Source organism: Drosophila erecta, unplaced genomic scaffold (genome assembly GCF_003286155.1).
Source record: "Drosophila erecta strain 14021-0224.00,06,07 unplaced genomic scaffold, DereRS2 tig00000424-arrow-arrow-pilon, whole genome shotgun sequence".
Lineage (NCBI taxonomy): Eukaryota > Metazoa > Arthropoda > Insecta > Diptera > Drosophilidae > Drosophila > Drosophila erecta.
In genome coordinates this window covers 1-12203 of record NW_020825248.1, presented here as the reverse complement: position 1 = coordinate 12203, position 12203 = coordinate 1, and the positions used below count along the sequence as shown (strand labels likewise).

Genomic DNA, 12203 nt, shown 5'->3' with positions numbered 1-12203 from the left:
TTGGATAAAATAATAATATTTTTATTCATAATATTAAAAAATATATATGAAAAACATTATCTCACATTTGGATGTGAAAAACGAAGAGAAATATTTTCTTTTTCAATCAAGTAATACTGAGAAATGTCTAGCATAAAAAATTGAATTATTTTTCATCTAGAATTGTCTCTTATTAATGATTCGGAAATAGAAAAAACTTGGTTATGTTATTATTCTTCGTTGGTTCGTTTAATGGAAAACACTTTGCTACAAGAAATAATGGAAATTTTATAACGAATTTAATAAAATGTTTTTATCATTATATATAAAGAATTAATGGCAAGAAAAAGTTATATACAACCTCAACTCATATGGGACTACCCCCTGAATTTAAGCATATTAATTAGGGGAGGAAAAGAAACTAACAAGGATTTTCTTAGTAGCGGCGAGCGAAAAGAAAACAGTTCAGCACTAAGTCACTTTGTCTATATGGCAAATGTGAGATGCAGTGTATGGAGCGTCAATATTCTAGTATGAGAAATTAACGATTTAAGTCCTTCTTAAATGAGGCCATTTACCCATAGAGGGTGCCAGGCCCGTATAACGTTAATGATTACTAGATGATGTTTCCAAAGAGTCGTGTTGCTTGATAGTGCAGCACTAAGTGGGTGGTAAACTCCATCTAAAACTAAATATAACCATGAGACCGATAGTAAACAAGTACCGTGAGGGAAAGTTGAAAAGAACTCTGAATAGAGAGTTAAACAGTACGTGAAACTGCTTAGAGGTTAAGCCCGATGAACCTGAATATCCGTTATGGAAAATTCATCATTAAAATTGTAATATTTAAATAATATTATGAGGATAGTGTGCATTTTTTCCATATAAGGACATTGTAATCTATTAGCATATACCAAATTTATCATAAAATATAACTTATAGTTTATTCCAATTAAATTGCTTGCATTTTAACACAGAATAAATGTTATTAATTTGATAAAGTGCTGATAGATTAATATGATTACAGTGCGTTAATTTTTCGGAATTATATAATGGCATAATTATCATTGATTTTTGTGTTTATTATATGCACTTGTATGATTAACAATGCGAAAGATTCAGGATACCTTCGGGACCCGTCTTGAAACACGGACCAAGGAGTCTAACATATGTGCAAGTTATTGGGATATAAACCTAATAGCGTAATTAACTTGACTAATAATGGGATTAGTTTTTTAACTATTTATAGCTAATTAACACAATCCCGGGGCGTTCTATATAGTTATGTATAATGTATATTTATATTATTTATGCCTCTAACTGGAACGTACCTTGAGCATATATGCTGTGACCCGAAAGATGGTGAACTATACTTGATCAGGTTGAAGTCAGGGGAAACCCTGATGGAAGACCGAAACAGTTCTGACGTGCAAATCGATTGTCAGAATTGAGTATAGGGGCGAAAGACCAATCGAACCATCTAGTAGCTGGTTCCTTCCGAAGTTTCCCTCAGGATAGCTGGTGCATTTTAATATTATATAAAATAATCTTATCTGGTAAAGCGAATGATTAGAGGCCTTAGGGTCGAAACGATCTTAACCTATTCTCAAACTTTAAATGGGTAAGAACCTTAACTTTCTTGATATGAAGTTCAAGGTTATGATATAATGTGCCCAGTGGGCCACTTTTGGTAAGCAGAACTGGCGCTGTGGGATGAACCAAACGTAATGTTACGGTGCCCAAATTAACAACTCATGCAGATACCATGAAAGGCGTTGGTTGCTTAAAACAGCAGGACGGTGATCATGGAAGTCGAAATCCGCTAAGGAGTGTGTAACAACTCACCTGCCGAAGCAACTAGCCCTTAAAATGGATGGCGCTTAAGTTGTATACCTATACATTACCGCTAAAGTAGATGATTTATATTACTTGTGATATAAATTTTGAAACTTTAGTGAGTAGGAAGGTACAATGGTATGCGTAGAAGTGTTTGGCGTAAGCCTGCATGGAGCTGCCATTGGTACAGATCTTGGTGGTAGTAGCAAATAATCGAATGAGACCTTGGAGGACTGAAGTGGAGAAGGGTTTCGTGTGAACAGTGGTTGATCACGAGTTAGTCGGTCCTAAGTTCAAGGCGAAAGCCGAAAATTTTCAAGTAAAACAAAAATGCCAAATTATATAAACAAAGCGAAAATAATACACTTGAATAATTTTGAACGAAAGGGAATACGGTTCCAATTCCGTAACCTGTTGAGTATCCGTTTGTTATTAAATATGGGCCTCGTGCTCATCCTGGCAACAGGAACGACCATAAAGAAGCCGTCGAGAGATATCGGAAGAGTTTTCTTTTCTGTTTTATAGCCGTACTACCATGGAAGTCTTTCGCAGAGAGATATGGTAGATGGGCTAGAAGAGCATGACATATACTGTTGTGTCGATATTTTCTCCTCGGACCTTGAAAATTTATGGTGGGGACACGCAAACTTCTCAACAGGCCGTACCAATATCCGCAGCTGGTCTCCAAGGTGAAGAGTCTCTAGTCGATAGAATAATGTAGGTAAGGGAAGTCGGCAAATTAGATCCGTAACTTCGGGATAAGGATTGGCTCTGAAGATTGAGATAGTCGGGCTTGATTGGGAAACAATAACATGGTTTATGTGCTCGTTCTGGGTAAATAGAGTTTCTAGCATTTATGTTAGTTACTTGTTCCCCGGATAGTTTAGTTACGTAGCCAATTGTGGAACTTTCTTGCTAAAATTTTTAAGAATACTATTTGGGTTAAACCAATTAGTTCTTATTAATTATAACGATTATCAATTAACAATCAATTCAGAACTGGCACGGACTTGGGGAATCCGACTGTCTAATTAAAACAAAGCATTGTGATGGCCCTAGCGGGTGTTGACACAATGTGATTTCTGCCCAGTGCTCTGAATGTCAAAGTGAAGAAATTCAAGTAAGCGCGGGTCAACGGCGGGAGTAACTATGACTCTCTTAAGGTAGCCAAATGCCTCGTCATCTAATTAGTGACGCGCATGAATGGATTAACGACGGACGTGTTTTCCTCGAGCTCCCATTGCTACGGTCATTGTTGAGTAAATCCGCGGATTTATACGTTGAAAAACGGAGTAAAGTGTGTGTGAAGGTGTCGCGAACAAAAGTTGAAAATTTGTGAACGAAAGAACATCGCGTGTTGTGGAAATAAACGATTTTCAATTGGAAATTTTCCACGAGGGCCACGTGTTGAGTGAGAGCGCTCTCTGCGAGAGAGGCGTTAGCCCTTTTCGTGTGGGATTCCCTCAGCGCCAGCTGATCGGTTGTGAACTTTGCTAAGGTGTGTGCATTGGATAATTTTAGTGTTGCCATACCGAGCAATTGGTGGCGCCACTGTGAATAGGTGGAGCCAGTGTGCCATAGCAACCAGCCTCTGTCAGCAAGCTAAAGTTGCTTGACTTGGTAAAAGGAGGAGCCACTTCCATTGGGTAAGTCCGATGGAAAGCGATAGCACTGCGAGCGCCATGAGCGCCAGCAGTGCGTCGAAGAAGTCTACGCGTCGCAGGCGTAAAAGCGTACTGGCTTCAAAGAGCTCGGTGCCAACGCAGGCGAAGCTGGTTGCCGTGGCGGCGAATGGAGTTCCTGAACCCGTAGGCGTGTTAGACGAGGAGTTTTCGTCGATGGATGCCCCCGTCGCTGCTGTTGCCCCCGCTGCCGCCCCCGCCGTTGCCCCCGCTGTCGCCCCCACTGTCGCCCCCGCTGTCGCCCGCGCTGTTGCCACCGCCACAGCTGCCACCGCTGCCGCTCGTGCTGGGCAAGCAGCCATGATGGCAGAGCTGTCGGCCACTCAGCGTATGGTGCGCAGCAGTTTTCGCAGCCTAGGAGGGGTGAACACGGACGAGCTCACCTTGGCTATCAGCCGTTACGACGAGCTGGTTATGGCGTTGATGCTCAGGTGTGGAGAGCTGGAGACGCGGCTGGCTATGCCACCGCCACCGACCCCGTCGATGACTACGGCGGCCAACCCTCCTCAGATGCTTCAGGCAGCACCCATTGATGCCCCGCGGACTGCAAAGGTTCGCGAGACATGGTCAGCGGTCGTGAAGTGCGACGACCCAGCGCTATCGGGGAAGGCGATAGCTGAGAAGGTGCGAAATATGGTTGCACCCTCCCTCGGAGTCAGGGTTCACGAGGTGCGTGAACTCCGGAGAGGCGATGGAGCCATTATCCGCACACCCTCAGTCGGAGAGCTGCAGAAGGTGGTGTCATCGAAGAGATTCGCCGAAGTGGGACTAAATGTTACGAGGAATGCTGCTGAGAAGCCGAAGGTAGTCGTTTACGACGTGGACACGGCCATCAGCCCGGAGGAATTCATGACGGAACTGCGGGAAAACAACTTCGATGACACGATGACGGCATCGCAATTTAAGAAGTCGGTGCACCTGTTGACTAAGGCGTGGTCGGTGACTGACGGCGCCACTGTCAATGTGACGCTGGAAGTCGATGATGGAGCGATGGCGAAGCTTGATGTGGGTCGGGTGTACATCAAGTGGTTCTCGTTCCGATGCCGATCGCAGGTCCGCACCTATGCCTGTCACAGATGCGTGGGCTTCGACCACAAGATCAGCGAGTGCCGTCAGAAGGACAACGTCTGCCGCCAGTGCGGGCAGCAGGGCCACAACGCGGCAAGGTGCCAGAACCCGGTGGACTGCCGAAATTGCCGGCATAGAGGGCGACCCTCGGGACATCATATGCTCTCGAGCGCTTGCCCAATATATGGCGCGGTGCTAGCGAGGGTGCAAGCTAGACATTAATGTTTAGCTTCATCCAAGCGAACTGTGGCCGAGGGCGAGCTGCGACCATAGAGCTTGGTGTCCGACTCAGGAGTTCAAGCTCAATGTTCGCACTGGTGCAGGAGCCGTACCTCAGCAGCGACGGGATGGATGTGCTGCCTCAAGGAATGAGGATTTACACTGACCGGCGAGGGAAGGCAGCCATCCTAGTAGATCAGCAGGATGCCATCTGTATGCCAGTGGAGACCCTCACCACAGAGTATGGCGTATGTCTGGTAGTAAAAGGGAGTTTTGGCTCAATCTTCCTTTGTTCAGCATACTGCCAATTCGATGCACCTTTGGAACCGTACCTTCGGTACATGGATGCGGTCCTGCTACAGGCTAGCAGAACCCCCGCAATCCTGGGCCTCGACGCGAATGCAGTGTCCCCCATGTGGTTTGCCAAACTCTCTCGGCATGCCGAGGGGCAAGCTAACTACAGTCGGGGTGAGCTGCTGTCTGAGTGGATGCTGGAGGCAAGAGCCGCCGCCCTAAACCAGCCAACAGAGGTGTACACGTTCGATAACTACAGAGCTCGTAGTGATATCGACGTGACAATCGTCAACGAGGCAGCATCTATGTGGGCCACATATGAGTGGAGAGTGGACGAGTGGGAGTTGAGTGACCACAACATCATTACTGTTGTGGCCGAAACAACCTCCACGAGCGCAGTTGAGAGCATAGCTCCTGTGCCGTCCTGGAACCTCTCCAATGCACGTTGGCGATTGTTCGAGGAGGAGATGGTGAGTAGAACAGCCGAACTTCCGGGAAGCTTCTCAGAGTCGCCGTTGGACCAGCAGGTTTCCACCCTGCGCAGTATCGTGCATGATGTGTGCGATATTGCGTTGGGTAGAAAATCGCCAAGATCGCCCAGCAGGAGAGCACGTTGGTGGACTGCCGACCTGAGCGCTGCAAGGCGCGAAGTTCGGAGACTTCGTCGCCGACTCCAGGATGCACGGCATCGTGATGACGATGTTGCTGCAGAGCCTTTGGTAGTCGAGCTGAGACGGACCTCAGCCAACTACAAAAGGCTCATTGGGAGGGCGAAAATGGACGATTGGAAACGCTTCGTGGGAGATCATGCCGATGATCCATGGGGGCGCGTCTACAAATTTTGCCGAGGTCGAAGAAAGTGCACGGAGATTGGGTGCCTCCGCGTGAATGGCGAGCTGATCACCGATTGGGGTGATTGTGCACGAGTGCTCCTTCGCAACTTTTTCCCAGTTGCGGAGTCCGAAGCACCGACTGCCATCGTGGAGGAAGACCCACCGGCCCTTGAAACACTCGAGATTGATGTCTGTGTTGGCCGACTGAAGAGCAGGCGTTCGCCTGGCTTGGACGGCATCAATGGCACTATTTGTAAGGCAGTGTGGCGCGCCGTACCTCAGCACCTGGCAGCGTTGTACTCCCGTTGCATCCGATCGGGATACTTTCCCAGCGAGTGGAAGTGCCCACGAGTAGTGGCGCTACTCAAGGGACCCGAGAAGGACAAGTGTGAGCCCTCCTCATATAGGGGAATTTGCTTACTGCCAGTTTTTGGCAAGGTGCTTGAGGCAATCATGGTGAATCGTGTAAGAGAAGTTCTTCCGGAAGGCTGCAGATGGCAGTTCGGTTTTCGCCAAGGACGTTGTGTGGAGGATGCTTGGAGACACGTGAAGAGCAGTGTTGACGCCAGTCCAGCGCAATACGTGCTCGGCACATTCGTGGACTTCAAAGGAGCATTTGACAACGTCGAATGGAGTGCTGTACTGCGCCGACTAGCCGACTTGGGATGCCGGGAAATAAGCTTGTGGCAGAGCTTTTTCGCCGGCCGAAGAGCAGTAATCCGAAGCAGTTCCGGTGCAGTGAATGTGCCGGTAACTAGAGGTTGCCCGCAGGGGTCAATCAGCGGCCCATTTATTTGGGACATGCTGATGGATGTACTGCTTCAGCGCCTCGAGCCGTATTGCCTGCTAAGTGCATACGCGGATGACCTGCTTCTTCTCATCGAGGGAAACTCCCGAGCCGTGCTAGAGGAAAAAGGAGCGCAACTGATGTCCATCGTTGAAACGTGGGGAGCGGAAATAGGCGTTGCCGTTTCGACCAGCAAGACGGTAATAATGCTGCTCAAAGGTACCTTGAGACGTGCGCCCACGGTAAGATTCGCTGGAGCGAACCTGCCGTATGTGCGCAGCTGTCGGTACCTTGGCATCACGGTCAGTGAAGGAATGAAATTCCTCACGCATATAGCTTCGCTTCGCCAGCGGATGACCGGAGTCGTTGGAGCATTGGCGCGTGTGCTACGAGTCGACTGGGGCTTCAGTCCTCGAGCCAGGCGGACCATATATGCGGGACTCATGGCACCTTGTGTGCTATTTGGTGCCTCGGTATGGTATGACACCGCCGCACAGGTAGCTGCCAGGAGGCGACTATCCTCCTGCCATAGACTGATCCTGCTTGGATGTCTATCGGTATGCCGAACAGTGTCCACCGCGGCACTGCAGGTTCTTGCTGGAGCCCCCCCGCTTGACTTGGCCGCTAAGAAATTAGCGGTCAAATACAAGCTGAAGCGTGGATACCCGCTGGAGGAGAACGACTGGCTCTATGGCGAGGACATTACGCGTCTAAGCCGTGAGCAAAAAGAGATTCGCCTAGAGGAATGCTTGCTATTGAGTTGGCAGAGCAGATGGGATGACGACAGCGAACCAGGACGGGTGACGCACAGGTTCATCCCGGATGTCACCCTCGTCTATCGGGATCCGAATTTTGGTTTCTCGATGATGGCGTCTTTCTTGCTCACTGGGCACGGGTCGTTCAACGCATTTCTGCATGGGAGAGCCCTTAGCGATACCACTGCTTGCGCATGTGGTGATCCATACGAGGACTGGATGCACGTGTTGTGCGCCTGCCCTCTATATGCAGATCTGCGAGACCTCGATGGACTTGGAGTGCAGCGTGTTGGCGAGGACTGGACATTCGAAAGAATCCTGGAGGATCGGGAGAGAACGCAACGGCTGGTTGTGTTCGCTGAGTTGGTGTTCCACAGAAGAAGAGGCAGATAGCCTGACGCCCTGCCGTGTGGTTAGCGGGCGAGAATACTGCCACAGCTTGCCGCAGCTTGTCGTAGAAGGCGACTAATGCGGCAATAGGTCACTCCGCCCGTGCTTGTCGGAGCCAAAGAGTGAGGCCGACCGAGCCTCTAATTTTCGGTACCACGGGTTGAACAGTTCCAAGACTGCTCATTGAGGTTGGCCCCCTTGTGGGAGTATCGTGGTGGCTGTGGTTGGTACCCATATCGCGGGTAGAGCCTTCATGCTCGACGTTTGAGTAACGGCGCGGGTTGCGCAACACTCGGGTGCTGTGACCCATAGAACAGTAGAGATTTTAGGTAGATCTCGCTCCTCAGCAAGGGGGAGTGCTTGCCCGGCAAGCAAGCACTCGAATTGCTACCGGGGTGGTCGCTATGTACATAGCTATAGCTTCCAGACCGGGACGTTTTGTTCAGCGTATTGGACACATGCATCATATGCTCACTTGTGGGTGTATAGGGTGCCGTGGTTGTAATCCCTTCAATGTGGAACACGCCACGTAAAACAAGTTCGGAGGGATCCGATTCATACACTGTCCCTATCTACTATCTAGCGAAACCACAGCCAAGGGAACGGGCTTGGAATAATTAGCGGGGAAAGAAGACCCTTTTGAGCTTGACTCTAATCTGGCAGTGTAAGGAGACATAAGAGGTGTAGAATAAGTGGGAGATATTAGACCTCGGTTTGGTATCGTCAATGAAATACCACTACTCTTATTGTTTCCTTACTTACTTGATTAAATGGAACGTGTATCATTTCCTAGCCATTATACGGATATATTTATTATATCTTATGGTATTGGGTTTTGATGCAAGCTTCTTGATCAAAGTATCACGAGTTTGTTATATAATCGCAAACAAATTCTTTAATAAAACGATGCATTTATGTATTTTTGATTTGAAAATTTGGTATAACTCCAATTACTCAGGTATGATCCAATTCAAGGACATTGCCAGGTAGGGAGTTTGACTGGGGCGGTACATCTCTCAAATAATAACGGAGGTGTCCCAAGGCCAGCTCAGTGCGGACAGAAACCACACATAGAGCAAAAGGGCAAATGCTGACTTGATCTCGGTGTTCAGTACACACAGGGACAGCAAAAGCTCGGCCTATCGATCCTTTTGGTTTAAAGAGTTTTTAACAAGAGGTGTCAGAAAAGTTACCATAGGGATAACTGGCTTGTGGCGGCCAAGCGTTCATAGCGACGTCGCTTTTTGATCCTTCGATGTCGGCTCTTCCTATCATTGTGAAGCAAAATTCACCAAGCGTTGGATTGTTCACCCATGCAAGGGAACGTGAGCTGGGTTTAGACCGTCGTGAGACAGGTTAGTTTTACCCTACTAATGACAAAACGTTGTTGCGACAGCATTCCTGCGTAGTACGAGAGGAACCGCAGGTACGGACCAATGGCACAATACTTGTTCGAGCGAACAGTGGTATGACGCTACGTCCGTTGGATTATGCCTGAACGCCTCTAAGGTCGTATCCGTGCTGGACTGCAATGATAAATAAGGGGCAATTTGCATTGTATGGCTTCTAAACCATTTAAAGTTTATAATTTACTTTATAAACGACAATGGATGTGATGCCAATGTAATTTGTAACATAGTAAATTGGGAGGATCTTCGATCACCTGATGCCGCGCTAGTTACATATAAAAGCATTATTTAATACAATGACAAAGCCTAGAATCAATTGTAAACGACTTTTGTAACAGGCAAGGTGTTGTAAGTGGTTGAGCAGCTGCCATACTGCGATCCACTGAAGCTTATCCTTTGCTTGATGATTCGATATAAAATATATAAGTACTTTTATCATGTACTTATAATGGGTGCCCAGAGTGCCCAGAATAGTAGCCAGTAGCCAAATGCTTTGTCATCAATTTAGTGACACGCATATGAAATCAAGTAAAGTTGCCAAGACGCATATGATAATGTCCCTATCATATTAAAGAACTAAAGAACTTAAAGAAATCAAGTAAAGTTGCCAAATGCTTTGTCATCAAATTAGTGACGCATATGATATTGTCCCTATCTAATTATAGAAATAAAGAACTTAAAGAACTCAAGTAAAGTTGCCAAAACGCATATGATAATGTCCCTATCATATTAAAGAACTAAAGAACTTAAAGAAATCAAGTAAAGTTGCCAAGACTCATATGATAATGTCCCTATCATATTAAAGAACTAAAGAACTTAAAGAAATCAAGTAAAGTTGCCAAATGCTTTGTCATCAAATTAGTGACGCATATGATATTGTCCCTATCTAATTATAGAAATAAAGAACTTAAAGAACTCAAGTAAAGTTGCCAAGACGCATATGATAATGTCCCTATCATATTAAAGAACTAAAGAACTTAAAGAAATCAAGTCAAGTTGCCAAATGCTTTGTCATCAAATTAGTGACGCATATGATATTGTCCCTATCTAATTATAGAAATAAAGAACTTAAAGAACTCAAGTAAAGTTGCCAAGACGCATATGATATTGTCCCTATCTAATTATAGAAATAAAGAACTTAAAGAAATCAAGTAAAGTTGCCAAGACGCATATGATATTGTCCCTATCATATTATAGATATAAAGAACTTAAAGAAATCAAGTAAAGTTGCCAAATGCTTTGTCATCAAATTAGTGACGCATATGATATTGTCCCTATCTAATTATAGAAATAAAGAACTTAAAGAACTCAAGTAAAGTTGCCAAAACGCATATGATAATGTCCCTATCATATTAAAGAACTAAAGAACTTAAAGAAATCAAGTAAAGTTGCCAAGACGCATATGATATTGTCCCTATCATATTAAAGAAATAAAGAACTTAAAGAAATCAAGTAAAGTTGCCAATACGCATATGATATTGTCCCTATCATATAAATATAGGATAAATGTATATAATTATATATAAAGAAAAATATATGAAATATCCGTATATTTATTAACTAAAGAACTTAAAGAAATCAAGTAAAGTTGCCAAGACGCATATGATAATGTCCCTATCATATTAAAGAAATAAAGAACTTAAAGAAATCAAGTAAAGTTGCCAAGACGCATATGATATTGTCCCTATCTAATTATAGAAATAAAGAACTTAAAGAAATCAAGTAAAGTTGCCAAGACGCATATGATAATGTCCCTATCATATTAAAGAACTAAAGAACTTAAAGAAATCAAGTAAAGTTGCCAAGACGCATATGATAATGTCCCTATCATATTAAAGAACTAAAGAACTTAAAGAAATCAAGTAAAGTTGCCAAGACGCATATGATATTGTCCCTATCATATTAAAGAAATAAAGAACTTAAAGAAATCAAGTAAAGTTGCCAAATGCTTTGTCATCAAATTAGTGACGCATATGATATTGTCCCTATCTAATTATAGAAATAAAGAACTTAAAGAACTCAAGTAAAGTTGCCAAGACGCATATGATAATGTCCCTATCATATTAAAGAACTAAAGAACTTAAAGAAATCAAGTAAAGTTGCCAAGACGCATATGATATTGTCCCTATCATATTAAAGAAATAAAGAACTTAAAGAAATCAAGTAAAGTTGCCAAGACGCATATGATATTGTCCCTATCATATAAATATAGGATAAATGTATATAATTATATATAAAGAAAAATATATGAAATATCCGTATATTTATTGAACAATATAAGGAAATTATATATAAAACATATGAAAAGGAATATTTATTGTATGTATAAAAGAAAAAATTCAGAAATACTCCTATATTCTCTTAGTATTATAGAGAAAACCCATATAAGTGAGAGGTATTAGTAGTGTAAACGACGCTTTGATCGACAGAGGGTTCAAAAACTACTATAGGTAGGCAGTGGTTGCCGACCTCTCGTATTGTTCAAAACTTATGTATTCATATGATTTTGACAATAATATAAGGAAATTAATTATAAAACATATGAAAAGGAATATTTATTGTATGTATAAAGAAAAAATTCAGAAATACTCCTATATTCTCTTAGTATTATAGAGAAAACCCATATAAGTGAGAGGTATTAGTAGTGTAAACGACGCTTTGATCGACAGAGGGTTCAAAAACTACTATAGGTAGGCAGTGGTTGCCGACCTCTCGTATTGTTCAAAACTTATGTATTCATATGATTTTGACAATAATATAAGGAAATTAATTATAAAACATATGAAAATGAATATTTATTATATGTATAAAGGAAAAAAATCAGAAATACTCCTATATTCTCTTAGTATTATAGAGAAAACCCATATAAGTGAGAGGTATTAGTAGTGTAAACGACGCTCTGATCGACAGAGGGTTCAAAAACTACTATAGGTAGGCAGTGGTTGCCGACC

At 44.0% G+C, this 12203-nt stretch overlaps 1 pseudogene; it reads left to right on the top strand.

Moving 5' to 3' along the window:
- The first annotated feature begins 336 nt into the window (after positions 1 to 336).
- Positions 337 to 9664, top strand: LOC113564724 (annotated as a pseudogene).
- Positions 9665 to 12203: the final 2539 nt, after the last annotated feature.